At 36.5% G+C, this 16,650-nt stretch overlaps 1 protein-coding gene across 4 annotated transcripts in view; it reads right to left on the reverse strand.

Moving 5' to 3' along the window:
* TMEM131 (transmembrane protein 131) overlaps positions 1-16,650 on the reverse strand; it is a 241,020-nt gene that overhangs the window by 151,888 nt on the left and 72,482 nt on the right. The window lies entirely within an intron of this gene.

The following is a 16,650-nucleotide window of genomic DNA, read 5'->3' on the forward strand; positions in this document are numbered from 1 at the left end:
TGTTTTTGTTTTTCACTTTTTACTATAGTAAAATACACATAATGTAAAACTTACCATCTTAACTATTTTTAATCGTACAGTTCAGTGGCATTAAATACATTTGCAGTGTTGTGCAACCATCACTACCACATGTCTCTAGAACATCTTTCATCTTGCAAACTTGAAACTCTGTACCCATTAAACAACTCTCCATTCCCTCCTCCTTCCAGGCCTGGCAAGCACCATTCTATTTTCTGTCTCTACGATTTTGACTAGTCTAAGTACTTCATATAAGTAGAACCATACAGTATTTATCTTTTTGTAACTGACTTATTTTACTTAGTGTATGTCCTTAAGATTCATTCATGTTATATTGTATGCCAGGCTTTCCTACCTTTTTAAGGTTGATAAGTGTTCTGTGTATAAACTTTATTTTGTTTATCCATATACCTGTCAATGGACCCCTGAATTGCTTCCATGCTTTGACACAGTATATCATCCTTTCTATATGCTGCTACATTCAGTTTGCTAGTCTTTTGTTGAGGACTTTGCATCTATGTTCATAGGGGATACTGTCTGTACTTTTATTTTCTTGTTGTATCATTGGCTTTGGTATCAGAGTAATGCTGGCATCAAAAAATCAATTAGGAAATGTTCCCTTCCTCTTAAATTTTTTGGAAAAGTTTGGAAGTATTGGGAGTTTTTCAAATGTTTGGTGGAATTCACCAATGAAGCCATCAGGTGCAGGTTTTCTTTGTTGGGAGACTTTGAATAACTGATTGAATCTTACAGTTATATAGGTATCTTCAGATTTTCTATTTCTTTATGATTTAATCTTGGTAGGTATTATGTTTCTTAGAATTTGTCCATTTAATTGAGGCTATCCAATTTGTTGGTGTACAACTGTTCATAGTACTCTCCTATAATCCTTTTTATTTCTGTATGATCCCCAGTGATGTGCCCACTTTCATCTCTGAATTTAGTAATTTGGCCTTCTTTCATTCTTAATCCACATAGGTAAGACTTTGTCAACGTTGTTGGTATTTTCAAAGAACCAATTTTTGGTTTCATTTATTTTCTCTATTTTTCCTATTTTCTAGTTCATTTATGTCTGCTCTAATCTTTATTACTTCTTTCCTTTTGCTAGCTTTGGGTTTAGCTTGTTCTGATTTTTATAGTTCCTTAAGTTGTAAAGTTAGGTTACTGATTTGAGATCTTTTTTTTTTTAACATAAGCATTTACAGCTATAAATTTCCTCCTTACCACTGCTTTTGGTGTATCACACAGTTTTTTGGTATGTTGTGTTTTCATTTTCATTCATCTCTCTATTATATAGTTTCTAATTTCCCTTGCATAATTTCCACAAATTTGAGAAATTTTCAGTTTTCCTTCTGTGACTGATTTCTAATTTCATCTTCTTGTGGCTGGAGATGATACTCTGTATGATATGTATCTTATAAAAACTATTGAGGACTTCTGGGAAGATGGCAGAGTAGGAGGATCCTAACCTCACCTCTTTCCCACAGACACACCTAGATAACAGCTACATCAGTGTAACTAACCAAGAAAACAATGTGAAGACTGGAAGAACAGACTTGTCACAGTTAATTGTAAAGAAGCCACATTGAAAAGGGTAGCAGGGGCAGAAAGGTGGTCGGGAATCAATCTGCCAGCGAGGCTAATCACAAGAGGAAAGATACAACAAGCACATGGAAATGATAAGAGCAAACTCCACATCAGGTATCTCAGACATGGGGACCTACCCTAAGAAAATGAGACCACATAACATTTGGCTTTGAAAACCAGTGGGGCTTAAGTTTGCAAGTTTTACAATCAGTGGAGCTTGACTCTGGGTACTTTAAAAACCAGTGGGCTTAGTTCTGGGAGAGCCAGAGGGCCTTAGGAAACTGAGTCCCTGCCTTTAAAGAGAAAACGAGACAATCCCATGGAGATACTTCATAGAAGTAGAAGTTTGAAAAGCATCTGGGGTATACGTGAAGGTGATTTATTTACTAAAATCAGAACATGTGCTGAAGGAGCAGGGATCTTTAGGAGATTTCTCTAAGAACAAAAGAACTTTCCATCCCCCACCCTCCCACATAGCTGGACACCTGTGGGACCAGTAAAAACACCTTACTTGCTAAGACTGTGCACCACACACCAGCATTTTCCTGCATATCTGCCCCATCCAACCTGCCCTACTTGTTAAGAGTCCCTTCAAAGTGGCTCCTGCTCTGTCACTTCCAGCAAGTAGTCCTGGCAGGGACCAGTACCACTCCAAAGTAACCCCTGCTCTGGGAAAAGGGGAAGATAACCACACACACCAGTTTGACTGCAGGCCCAGCAGGTGAACTGGGAGTAGACACCTGATCTGACTGCCAGCCCTGTCCACCAACAAAACCCTCTCAAGGGGTACCATGAGACAGCACTGCAGTTCCATGTAACCGTAGACCGGGGAAATGGGCTGTGGGCAGGCATCTGGTCTGACCAATAGATACCACCCAACTACAAGTGCAAGGTGGCCCCAGACTGGCTCCTTAACAGCACAGGGACCAAACTGTGGCCTAAACAGGTAAAGTGGGCAATTGCAGCTGACTGGATTGAAAGCAAACATAGCTCAGCCACAACAGTAGGGCACACGCAACCTTCACAGGAGATAACCCTGAAGTGCCTGGTTCTGGTAAACAGGGGTCATTGTGCTACAGGGCACCAAAGGAACTCTTCTTCTGAAGGCCATTTTCAAAATCAGGAAACAGGGCTGATTTTTCCTAACTCATAGAAATAAACACAGAGTTAGACAAAATGAGGACACAGGAATATGTCCCAAAAGAAGGAACAGGACAAAAAACACCAAAAAGCTACATGAAATGGAGATAAGCAATATACATAATAAAGAATTCAAAGTAATGGTCATGAAGATACTTACTGGATTTGAGAAAAGAGTGGAGGATCTCAGTGAGACCTTCAACAAAGAGATAGAAAATATAAAAAAGAACCAATCAGAGATGAAGAACTCAGTAAGTGAAATTAAAAATACACTAGAATCAATAGCATATTAAAGGAGGCAGAAGAACAGATCAGTGAGCTTGAAGACAGAGTAATGGAAAGCAAACAAGCTGAAATGGCAAAAAGAAGAAAAGAATAGTAAAAAATGAGAATAGGTTAGGGGAACTCAGCGACATCATTAAGCATATAACATTTGCATTACAGGGATCTGAGGAGAAGAAAGAGAACAGGGGGCAAGAAATTTATCTGAAGAAATAATAGCTGAAAAATTTCTGACTCTGGGGAAGAAAACAGATATGCAGATCTAGGAGGCACAGAGAATCCCCAAGAAAATCAACCCAAGGAAGTCCACACTAAGACACATCATAATTAAAATGGCAAAAAGCAGTGATAAAGAGAGAATTTTATTTATTTATTTTTTAAAAGATTTTATTTATTTATTTGAGAGAGAGAGAGATAGTGAGAGCAGGAACAAAAGCAGGGGGAGTGGGAGAGGGAGAAGCAGGCTTCCCGCAGAGCCGGGAGCCCGAGGTGGGACTCGATCCCAGGACCCTGGGATCATGACCTGAGCTGAAGGCAGACGCTTAATGACTGAGCTACCCAGGCACCCCTAAAGAGAGAGTTTTAAGAGCAGAAAGAGAAAACAGTTACATTCAGGGGGGAACCCCATAAGGCTGTCAGCTGATTTTTCAGCAGAAACTTTACAGGCCATAAGAGAATGGCATAATATTTTAAAAGTGCTGAAGGGAAAAAAACCTTCAATGGAAAATACCCGACCCAGCAAAGCTATCATTCTGAACAGAAGGAGAGAGAAAGAGCTTCCCCAGAAAAAGTTAAAGGAGTTCATCACCACTAAACCAGTCTGACAAGAAACAGAAAAGGTAATTCTTTGACTGAAAAGAAAAGGCCATAATCAGGAGTAAGAGTTATGAAAAGAAAAATTTCACAGGTAAATGCAAATATAATAAAAGCAGTAGATTCATCACTTATATAAACAGTATAGACATTAAAGCACAAAAACAGTAAAATCAACTACATACATAAAAATGAGTCAAAAGATTCACAAAATAAAAGGATGGAGAGTATGGCATTATATACATAGAATGTACAGATGGAGGAGTAAAAATTTAGTGCTTCTAGAATCAATTTAAACTTAAGTGACCATCAAGTTAATATTGACTGCCATCTGCAGAAAGCATGTATCTTAACCTAGTAGAAACCACAAATCAAAAACCTGTAATGGATATGCAAAAAATTAAAAGGAAGGAATCCAAGCATATCACTAAAGAAAGCCATTAAACAACAAGGGAAAAGAGCAAGAGAAGAAAGGAACAGAGAACTACAAAAACAACCATAAATCAAGTTAACAAAATGGCAATAAGTACATATCTATCAATAATTATTTTGAATATGAATGGAATATGAATGCACTAAATGCTCCAATCAAAAGACACAGGGTGATGGAATGGATGATAAAGCAAGACCCATCTATATGTGGCCTACAGGAAACTCATTTCATACCTAAAGACACAGCAGATTGAAAGTAAAGAGAAGTTAAAATATGTACCAAGCAAAATGAAATTAAAAGAAAGATAGGGTAGCACACTTTTATCATGAAAAAAGGACTTTAAAACAAAGACTAACTAGAGACAAAGAAGGACACTACATAATGATAAAACAATCAAACAAGAGAATATAACAATTGTAAGTATTTATGCACCAAACATGAAAGCACCTAAATATATAAAGCAACTATTAACAGACGTAAAGAAAAAAGAAACTGATAGTATTACAGTAAAAGTAGGGGACTTTAATACTCCACTTACCTCAATGAATTAATCATCCAAAAAGAAAATCAACAAAGAAACAACGGCTTTAAATGACACATTGGGCCAGAGGACCTAACAGATATATTCAGAACATTCCATCCCAAAACAGCAGAATACACATTCTTTTTAAGTGCACAAGGAATATTCTCCCAGATAGATCATGTTAGGCCACAAACAAGTCTCAATAAATTCAAAAAGACTGAAATCATATCATGCATCTTTTCCGACAACAACAGTATGAAACTAGAAATCAATCTCAAGAAAAAAATGTGCAAAGAACACAAACACATGGAGGCTAAAGAACACTCTACTAAACAATGAATGAGTCAACCAAGAAATCAAATGAGAAATAAAAAAATACATGGAGATAAATGAAAATGAAAACAATGGTCCAAAATCTTTGGAGTGTAGCAAAAACTGTTTTAAAAGGGCAGATTATAGCCATAGAAGCCTAGTCAAGAAGCAAGAAAAGTCTCAAACAAGCAGTAAAACCTTACACTTACAGAAGCTAGAAAAAGAAGAGAAAAAGCCCAAATCTAGCAGAAGGAAAGAAATAACAAAGATTAGAGGAGAAATAAATGAAAGAGAGACTAAAAAACAATATAACAGATCAATGAAACCAGGGGTTGGTTCTTTGAAAAGATCAACATAAATGATAAAACTTTACCAAGACTCATCAAAAGAGAGAGAGAGAGTGAGAAGACTCAAATAAATAAACTCAGAAATGAAGGAGAAATAACAACTGAAACCACAGAAATATAAAGGATTATAACAGAGTATTATGAAAAATTATATGCTAACAAATTGGTCAACCTAGAATAAAATGGGGAAGAAGTAAAAATGTAATTTTCATATGTGATTGAAGCTCAATTGTTATTCCTAGAAACATAAGCTCCCTAAACTGAATCCGGAAGAAAGAGAAAATTTGAACAGACTGATTACTAGCCATGAAATTGAATCAGTAATCAAAAAACTCCCAACAAATAGAAGTCCAGGACTAGAAAAATTCACCAGAGAATTCACTAGGTGAATTCTACCAAACAATCAAAGAGTTAAAGCTATTCTTCTCAAATTATTCCAAAAAAATAGGAGGAAGGAAAGCTTCCAAATTCATTCTACAAGGCCAGCATTACCTCAATACCAAACCCAGATAAAGACACTACCAAAAAGGAAAACTACAGGCCAGTATCTCTGATGAACATAGATACATAAATCCTCAACCAAATATTAGCAAACCAAATCCAACAATATATTAAAAAAAAAAAACCCATTCATCATGATCAAGGGGATTTATTCCAGGGATGCAAGGGTCGTTCAATATTTGCAGAAATATAAAAACCATATGATCATCTCAAGAGATGCAGAAAAAGCATTTGACAAAGTACACCGATTCATCAAGAAAAGTGTAATCTTAATCTTTATTTCACCCATTCCCACCCACCCACCTCACATCTGGCCACCACCAGTTTTTTTCTCTGTATTTAAGAGTCTGGGTTTTGTTTGGTTCTTTTTTTCTTTGTTTTGTCCTCCAGGTTAATCCATGTTTTTGCAAATGGCAACGTCTCTTTCTTTTATATAATCACCTTCTTTTGTCTCTTGTGACAGTTTCTGACTTAAAGTCCATTTTGTCTGATATAACAGCCACTCCTGCGCTACTAGTTACTGTTTCCATGGAGTATCTATTACCAAGTATTTTGGCATATGTGTGTCCTTAAAGCTAAAGGGAGTCTCCTACAGGCGGATTATAGTTGGATTTTTTTTTTTTTAAATCCATTCAGTGACTCTGTGTCTCTTGATTGGAGAATTTAATCCATTTACATTTAAAGAAATTATTAATAAGTGAGGACTTACTATTGCTATTTTGTTAACAATTTTTCTGATTGTTCTGTAGTGCCTTTGTTCCTTTTTCCTCTCTCGACACTCGTTTGTAATCTGATGATTTTTCTTTTGTAGTGGTATATGCTTTGATATCTTTCTATTTGGTGTATCTGCTACAAGGTTTTTCACTTGTGTCCACCATGAGATGTGTATACAACACCTTATAATTATAACATTTTATTTTAAGCTAATAACAATTGAGCTTCAATCACATATGAAAATTACATTTTTACTTCTTCCCCATTTTATGTAATTGATGTCACAATTTACATCATTTATATTATGTATCCATTAACAAATTATTACAGCTATAATTATTTTTCATACTTTTGCATTTTATTTATGTTAGAGTTGAAAGCTTATACATTCATACATTTTCATGTTGCTGGTATCTTTTCATTTTAGCTTGAATAACTCCCTTAGTTTTTTTTTTTTTTTTTTTTTTTGAGACAGGTCTAGTGGTGATGAACTTCAGCTTTTGTTTGTCTGAGAAAATGTTTATTTCTCCTTCATTTCTGAAGGACAGCTGTGCCGGATATAGTATTCTTGTCAGTTTTCTCCTTTCAGCACTTTGAACACATCATCACCTTCTCTCTTGACCTGAAAGGTTTCTGCTAAGAAATCAGCGGACTATCTTAGCTCTGGCATGACAAGTCACTTTTCTCTTGCTGCTTTCAAAACTTTCTGTCTTTGACGTTTGATGATTTGATTATAATGTGTTTCAGTGTAGATCTCTTTAAATTTAACCTACTTGGGATCCTGTGGACTTTATGAATCTGGATGTCTATTTCCCTCCCAAGATTTGGGAACTTTTCAGTCATTACTTCTTTAAATAGGCTTTCTAGCCACCCACCCCCCCACACCCCAGGACAACCACTATACATAAATAAAACATATATTGGTTCACTTGATGTAGTCCCGTAATTCCTATAGGCTTTCTTCACTCTTTTTTATTCTTTTTTCCTTTTGCTCCTCTTCCTAGATAATTCCAAATAACACATCTTCATGTTTGCTCATTGTTTCTTCTGCTTGAAAAAAATCTACTTTTGAACCCCTCTAAATAAATTTTTTCAATTCAGTATTCCTGTTTGGTTCTTTTTAATTGTTTCTATCTCTGTTGATTTTTTTCTCCCCATGAATGGGCCACACTTCCACATTTCTTTGTATGCATTGTTATTTTTTCTGCTGAAAACTGGACATGTGACTCTAATAATGTAGTAACTCTAGACATCAGATTCTCCTTTTCCTAGGATTCGCGGGTTTTTTTTTTGTTTCTATTGTTTTTGCTTTTTTGATTATTGTAGGCTCCATCTATCCCAAAACTTAAGGACCTCTCGGGTCTTTTATGAGCCTGAGGCTTTCCCTGAACATTTGTAGTAATTTTCTAATTTCCCCCAAATATGCAATTGTTTTGAATGTCCTACTCATTAATGTCTGGCTCCCAAAAGGGTAAAAAGAGAAAAATAAAAGAGGGGGAAAATGTTGTTAGCCCTTTAAATTTTCTGAGTTACTTCAAGTGGAGAACTTTTAATAATGGGTGGGGCTGCAACAACAGCTACCTTCTCTGTCTACACCTTTGAGATCAGAAGTAACAAGCAGGGCATGGATTCCCAGTATTTTGAGGATAAGCTCCTTTTTTGCCCACCGCGGCTCCTGCAAGCTGTGTCAAGCTGTTCAGTGAATGTGTGCAGAGCTGCCTGCCACAGGGCAGGAGGGTGGGAGTAGGTAATTGTTTCTGAACTAAGAACTGAAATGAGTACAATTTACTTCAATTTACCCCAAGCCTTCCCCTGGAAGTTGTAAGCCTTCAAAAGAAATTAGACAGATTCTCCCAATACCACTGCTATCTACAGATTCCTCCGGTCTCCTACTCCATCATCTTCCCAGAATCCTCTGCCTGGCACCAGTTTTGGTAAATATAACTTCTATGACCATCCCTTATGTCTATGGCTGCTTTCATAGTACAATGACAGAACTTGAGTAGTTGGGACATAGACCATTTCACACAGAAACTCTAAGGTTTTTAATACCTGGCCCTTTACATAAAGTCTGCCAACTTCCAGCTTAGAAGAGCAGCCAGAGTAATGTTACAATACTTTATTTCCAGGACCATTAAATCCCTACATATGAAAATCTTTGACCTAAAAATCTAAGACAACCAACCTGAAATGACATGTCTTCCGATGAAAAACAAATAAAAATATACAATACTACTGGTATACTGTAATAGAATTCTGATGCTAACCACCTCAAGTCAGCATTAGAATCTACAGATTAAAGGGCACAGTCCCTAACAAGACAGTCCTTACTTCATACACCAACCACAAGTTAGGGATTCTAGGCCATGTGCACTCTGACCAACTGACTCCAAATCTGGGGGGTTTCCATGATTCCTCCCCCTCAAGCTCAGGACTTAGAACTATATTCAAATTAGTTTTCTTCTAAAGAAACACTTAGGGTGAGGTCTTGGAGGCCCCCCAAACATAGAACTTCTGAGCCCTCTCTCCGTGGAATCAGGGCATATCACTCTCCTGGAACATAGGTGTGCTTACTAACCAGGAAGCTCTATACAGCTTCAGTGTCCAGAATTTTTATTAGAGTTTCATTACAAAGGTACAATTTATTAAATCAATGGCCACCTATGTGATTGAACTCAATTTCTAGCCCCCTTCTTCTTCTTGGAGGCATTTGGGATGGCTTAAAGTCCAAACCCACATTATTGGTTTTTCTGGTGACCAGCCCCATCTTAAGTCATCTTATTAGGCATTAACTCAGGTGTAATACAAGGACTCGTGCATAACAAAGACACTTTTATTACTAAGGATAGTCAAAGATTTGAAGTCTCCCTAGAGATAGAGACTAGCCATATTCTTTGTTATACAAAAACTACCTTGAAATATGCTTGCCAAAAAAGAAAATTTAATCTAAATCTGATCAAAACTCTATATTTAGCTAACAGTTGATAGGAAATCCACAAGACAGAGGTATATTAAATTACACCAAGAAAACGATATTAGGTCAGCCTAGGTTGTGGGAAATCCTATAGACAAATGATCCAATTTCTTCAACAACAAAAAATGGCATGAGGAGGTGGGTTAAAAAAGATTTAAGAGACACATCAATAAAATGCAATGTATAGACCTTACTTGGATTTTGATTTAAATAAAACAAATATGAAAAAGAATTTTTGAAATGGTGGAAGAAAATTGATACAGACCAACCAGGTATTAGATGATATTAAGTGTTCTGGCTATCTAGTGGTCCATAATAAATTACTTCAAAGTTTAACAGCTTAAAACGGCATTTTATTATTATCCTTCATGTTCTTTTGGGCTGACCGGACTCGGTTAGATCTCACTTGATGTTTCTCAAATGGTTGCAGTCAGATGTGAGTTATGGCTGATTCATCTGAAGGTTTAAAGGTGCTGCTCACCCACAGTGGCAGGAAAGTGATGATGGCTGGCAGGTGGGCACTCAGCTGGGACCACTGACTGTAGGGCTGTATGGGGGCTCTCCATGTGGCTTAGGATCCTCACATCATATTAAATGGGCTCCCAAAAGAAATGTCCCAATTTCTAGAGGTCCAAGAGACCCAGGTAAAAGCTGCCAAGCTTCCTATGACCAAGTATTAATAGTACCAGAATACTGTCATGCTGTATTCATCAAGATACTATTATTATTGCTATACTCAGTATATATTCATTTAGTTATCCACTTATCTTTTATTTTTTTTAACGTATTTTTTAAAAGATTTATTTATCTTAGAGAGAAAGAGCATGTGCACAAGCACACATGTTGGGGGAGGGGCAGAGGGAGAGAGAGAGAGAATCTCCAGGAAACTCCCTGCTCAGCAAGGAGTCCAATGCAGGGCTGGATCCCCCAACCCCGACATCATGACCTGAGCCAAAATCAAGAGTTGGATGCTTAACCAAGTGAGCCACCCAGGTGCCCCTACATATTTTTATTTTTAATGCTCTTTTTCCTTTGTGTGTCTGAGTTTCTGAGATCATTTACCTTCAGCCTGAAGAATATTATCCTCCATTATTTTCTTTGGTGCAAATCTTCTGGTGACAAATTCTCTACATTCTTGTCTGTTCGAAAATGTCTTTATTTTTTCTTTACATGAAGGATATTTTCATTGGGTATAGAATTATAGTTCTAATTAGTTTTCAGTAAATTTTATTATTTTTTGACTCCTATTGTTTCAGTTTATAAGTCAGGTGTCAGCCAATTCTAGCTTCTTTGAAAGTCTTCTCTCTTTTTTCTCTGGTTGCTTTTAGAATGTATCTGCCTTTGATTTTCAATAGTCTTACTGTATACTGTTCAAATCTCCCTAAAAAGAAGGACTGGCCATCCAGCTATGAAAAAATGCTACTAGCTATCAGCCCCTGACTATGGTAATGCTGGGATTAACTGTAGTGACTGAAGTAAGGCTAAGTTCTTTCTGAGCAACTCCCAGCCAATGAATGGGCCCAGGAGGTGTAGCAGGGCCTGGCTACCTCTGTCCAATGTGGGATGCTTCCAAAAAGCAGTCTTTGCTCCAGAGTTTTCCACTGGGTTGGTCAAGATTCTGCATCACTGTCTGAGGCTCTCCCTGCCCAATCCTGTTTCCTTCTCCTTATTTTTCACAGGCAGTAGCCCTCAAATAAATCCCTAGTACTCCTCTAACTCTGTCTCAAGATCTTGCTGAGAATCCCAACTGACACATATGATAAAGAATATCTGTGGGGTGGGGGGTGGAGAAAAACTATAGTAAACAACACACTTAACAGTGAAATGCTGAAGGTGTTATCTTTGAGATGAGGTATTAAAGTAGGGTCAAAGATACTTATATTCAACATCATACTTATATTCAACATCATACTGCTTGTAGCCAGTAAAGTGAAGCAAGAAAAAGAATTAAAAACTAAAAGGATTGGAAAGTTAGAAATACAATGTTATTAACCTGAGATTATTATAGTTTATGGACCTAGTCCAGAGCATCTACAGATAAGTTATTAGAATCAATAAGCAATTTAGCTAGTTTGCACAGTAACAGTCACTATATAAAAAACAATTGCATTTCTACATTTTATGTTGAGCCATATGAATTACCACTTTTATAGATCAAAAAGTGCAACAGAGCCCAGAAATAGATTCATGCATACATGGATCCTTGACTTATGAATAGAGTGTCACTGAAGAATACTGGTGGAAGAAAATATAAGGGAATAGTCAATAAAGGGTACTGGGACATGTGAATATATGAGAAATAAAACTATGACATCGCACCAATAACAAAGTCAATTTCAGTTAGAATTACAGCCATAAAAAAAAAAAAAAAAGAATTACAGCCATAATTATGAAAGGCAAAACAATAAATTTCTGGTTTTTAGACAATAATATAGGAGAACATTTTTATGACCTTGGATAGGAACATATTTCCTTAGCAGTACACAAAAAATATAAACTGTAATGGAAAATACAGCTTAAACTACATTAAAATTAAAATTAATTAAAAGTAAGAATTTCTGTTCATCAAAGTCACCATTATGTGTGGAAAGGGTAATCCACCAAGTAGAAGATATTTCTAATATATATAACCAGAACTGTATCCAGATTTATAAAGAACTCCTATCAAACAAGAGGGAAAAAGACATGCAACCCAACAGTTAAATAGAGCAAAAGATTTAACTGAGATTTCATAAAAGATATCCAAATGGTCAAATAACATGAAAACTTGCTCCACCTTATTAGGAATCAGAGAAATGAAAATTAAAACTACAGTAAGATACCATTACCCACTCTTCAGAATGCTTTAAAAAAAACAAACATATGAAGTATCACAGAGCAATTCCTGATGATGGAACTGTAAACTGGAACAAGCACTCTGGAAAACCATATGGCATTACGTATTAAAATAGAAGATTCATAACCTATGTCCCAGCAGTTGCACTCAACTCTACCAGAAATGCATATGTTCACCAAGAGACAGCATTTATTTATAGCAGCCAAAACTGCAAACAAGTGAAATGTCCATTAACAGCAGAAATTATATATAAATTGGGGGCATATTCATATAATGCAATACTACTCAACAAGGAAAATGAATAACCACAGTCACACTCAACAGCACAGAGAATCTTAGAAACTTAACACTAAGAAAAAGCTGGGAAAAAAAAAAAGAATACAAACAGTATGAACTTCAAAAAACAGATGAAACTATAGTGTTTAGAGACACATGCTCAGATGGTAAGACTTCTAGGGAAAGAAATTATCATACATTTCAGGATTATGGCCAACTCTTGGGGATAGTGACTGAGAGAGAGCTTTAGGGGGGGAACTTATGAGAGTGTTGGCATGTTTTTAGTTTTTAACTGGAGTGGTGGTTATTTATAGATGTTTGCTTTGCAAAACCCGCCCACATTTTATGCATGTATATATGGATTATATCTCACAACAAACACCTTAACTAAAGAAAAAGAAATTAATCAAACTCTTAGATGTCTTTACACTCCTTGGAAAAAGACTCAATGTAGGGTCCCTAACTGACTGCTAGAACCACTTATACTTGCCTATGTCTAGAATGAACCTGATTCATCTTCCAGAATGCAGAGCTTCCAATGGCTCCCACTCCTTTTAGTTATAGAAACTAAAAAAACTTGTCTAGGAGCTCAAGTTATCCCTAGTAACCTCCTTATAACTCCTGTTAAGTTATACTACGGCTATCTTTAAAAAATAGTATCTTTTAAATGTAAGCTCATCCAAGAACAAGAGAACTACTAGACAGCCAAACTATATGCTCCCTTACTTATTCACCTGAGAGTTTCGGTGTGTTGCAAGTAACTGTCTAGTTAAGGCAGGCCTCCAGAGTCCCTTCCCGACCAACCTGACACAGAATAGTAGACAAACTTTCTACAGTCTTTTCCCCAACCTTCCCCTAAGAAGAGTGGGAAAAGAGTCATTTCTGTAATATGAACAACTTTGGCTGACTAACAATAGTTCTGCAGCTGAAATACTGGGGCACAATAGAAGTGGAAGCTGTTATCTATTATGTGTGTATGAAAAGATCTCTTAGACCTGAACTGTCTTCTAAGCACAGCAATTAGGAATTTATCTCTTTCCTCTAAGGCAACCTTGTTACTTAATCTTTAGGCAACAGAGCAATGGAAAGTATTACGTATAAGAGCTTTGGAATCAAAATTACTTCTTATTCTTCTTGTACGCCTTATTAGTACTGAAATTTGGGGCCAATTAATGAACTAGCTGAGACTCTAGCAAGTACTTAAAAAATACTAGTTCTAACTATCCCTGCCTTAGGTACCTGAAAGCCAGGTAGTAAGTAGAGGTAACAGATGCCTATAGGTTATGAGAATGACCAATGAGCATACAATGAAAAGAATATTCCTGTTTCTTGACCAACGTGAGAAAACAAAATTATGTACTCCTATAGTTATGAGCTTTAAAAAACAAAACTCTCCGTGTATTTTCAACTCATGAACATTATGGAGCTTGCCTTCCAACATCTTAAAATTCTGTTTATTGTTCTGGTAGAATAGTGAAAGAAAGAAAGAAAGAAAGAAAAGAAAGAAAAGTAAGAAAAAAAGGAAGAAGAAAGAAAGAAAGAAAGAAAGAAAGAAAGAAAGAAAGAAAGAAAGAAAGAAAGAAAGAAAGAAAGAAAGAAAGAAAGAAAGAAAGAAAGAAAGAAAGAAAGAAAGAAAGAAAGGAAGAAAGAAAGAAAGGGAAAGAAAAGAAAAAGAGAAAGAAAGGAAGGAAGAAAAAGAATACAAAGCTAACCTTTTTCCTTGGGCTTTATCTTCATTTGTTTATAAGAAAGTTAGATTAGGAAATGGATTAAGGCTTTTAAGTATACCTTTTGTTATTCAATCTCATAATCTATCAAAGGAATGGATCAAGAAGAGCCAACCACTCACATCAGTTAGGACTGGAATGGTAAGTTTAAGATACTTCTTGACCCGTACCCCCTATGGTGATAAGTCTTCTGTTGAGAAGCAGAATCCTCAGTGTCTGTTCCTCTTGGGAAATATTTCATCTTTCTATATTCTATATACCAAATCTTAGTAGCCTTGCCAAACAGGAATGGCAGTAGCCAAAGCACCAACTACAGAAAACATGGGCTAAGAGGATTACTGTGATTTCTAATCATAACCTATTATTATTAGTGGTAACCCAGGAAATGCACTGGGAGGAACTGCACATGCATGGTGCTGTGGAAGGAACTCTGAAAGCAGAAAGGCTGGTTACTACTGAATCTCGGATTCCTGCTCTAGTAACTGAATTTTGAGCAAATTATTTAATTTCTATGAGCCTCATTTTCCTTATCTTTAAAAAACAAGGAAGGTAAGTCCAAAGTTTCTAGCAAATTTTTTATGAGTTTTGGCAATTTTTATGGACTTATCATCAATTAATCAACAATTTTGCATGTATCTATTCAAAAAGGGTCTTATAGTATGCTGCTTGGGGATAAATAATACACTATATATAGCATCTTGACATTAGACATACTCTAGGGGTCTTGGTGAGGTTTCACTGTGGCTGAGGTAATCAACTGGTACCACCTACCCCTCAACATTGTTCCTGTCTAAAATTACCTTTGCCAGAGAACTCTGAGGTCTTAACCAAGGTTTCAACCAAGCTCTTGTCCAAGCATTTCAGCAAACTCAAAGAGGATGAGCAAGTCACATCCCAGTCCACAAGCTCTTTCACAGCTAAGTCCATGTAGACAGGGACTGACAGCCTCCCCCCACAAACACACAAATCAAGCTCCAGAATTTTCAAAATGAATTATCACTTGCAACCTAGATGTTTAGTTCATAAAGGACATTGATCCTTCTTCAGTTAATAAAAGGAGAATTTTCCAGAAATTCAGTCCTGATTTGCCTGTTATCCAGATCCTGCAAACCACCTAAAGGAAGATATTTAAAATAGTCATTCTTGGGCGCCTGGGTGGCTCAGTTGGTTAAGCGACTGCCTTCGGCTCAGGTCATGATCCTGGAGTCCCGGGATCGAGTCCCACATCGGGCTCCCTGCTCAGCGGGGGGTCTGCTTCTCCCTCTGACCCTCTTCCCTCTCGTGCTCTCTGTCTCTCATTCTCTCAAATAAATAAATAAAATCTTAAAATAAATAAATAAATAAAATAGTCATTCCTATCAGTTCTTCAAGTTCTCACCTTGCAACAGATTAAAGAACTAAAAAAAAGAGACTAAGCTCATTTTCTAGGAAAGGAGGCTTTACAAAATTTGAGATTATATATCTTTAGTTTTTATTCAGTTTTTCAATATAAAAAGCTGTACAAAGACTTTTCTGCAAGTCCCATGCAGACACTGCCTGCTGTGTTTCTCAACATCTCTTATGTAAAGGTATGAAGGATATGCTTATTTAAAAATTTGGAAGCAGGGAAAAAGTTATCATTCAGAACAGTTACTTGCTTTATTGTCAGAGAAAAAGAACCTTAAAACCCATCACTTTTTTTCTTGTTCTCTTTGTCTGGTTTATTGTCTGAAATCTAAATTTATGAAAATGCAAACAGAAATCTTACTTCAGGTCTCTAGCACAATTATTTTTTCTCTATTGCCTTAATCTAACTTTTAGTTTCCCGCCATTATTACAAGCTATGGGGAATATTTTTTTCAGAACTATTTAAGTCATGTACTTAATTATAATTAAGTAAATAAATACACCATAGGCAGCACCATGTAAGAGAAAGACAACACCCGGAGTAAGAAGATGAGAATTCTAATACTAGCCCCATTACCACAAAGTCATGGGATCTTTGGCACCTTTCTTAAACTAAACCTTGGAAAAACTGTGAGTCATGCTACCAAATGGATGGTACTTGGAAACACATGTTATAATTACAAAAGTGGTAAGTAGTATAAAACAAGCACAGAAAACACCTCAGTCACAAAAATCAGAGGGATGGTTAAGAAGCCTTTACTCTGTCTTTCAGCTCTGAAAT

The sequence above is a fragment of the Mirounga angustirostris genome, unplaced genomic scaffold (genome assembly GCF_029215605.1).
Source record: "Mirounga angustirostris isolate CCGP_5_RB_7025 unplaced genomic scaffold, mMirAng1.0.hap1 SCAF_10, whole genome shotgun sequence".
Classification (NCBI taxonomy): domain Eukaryota; kingdom Metazoa; phylum Chordata; class Mammalia; order Carnivora; family Phocidae; genus Mirounga; species Mirounga angustirostris.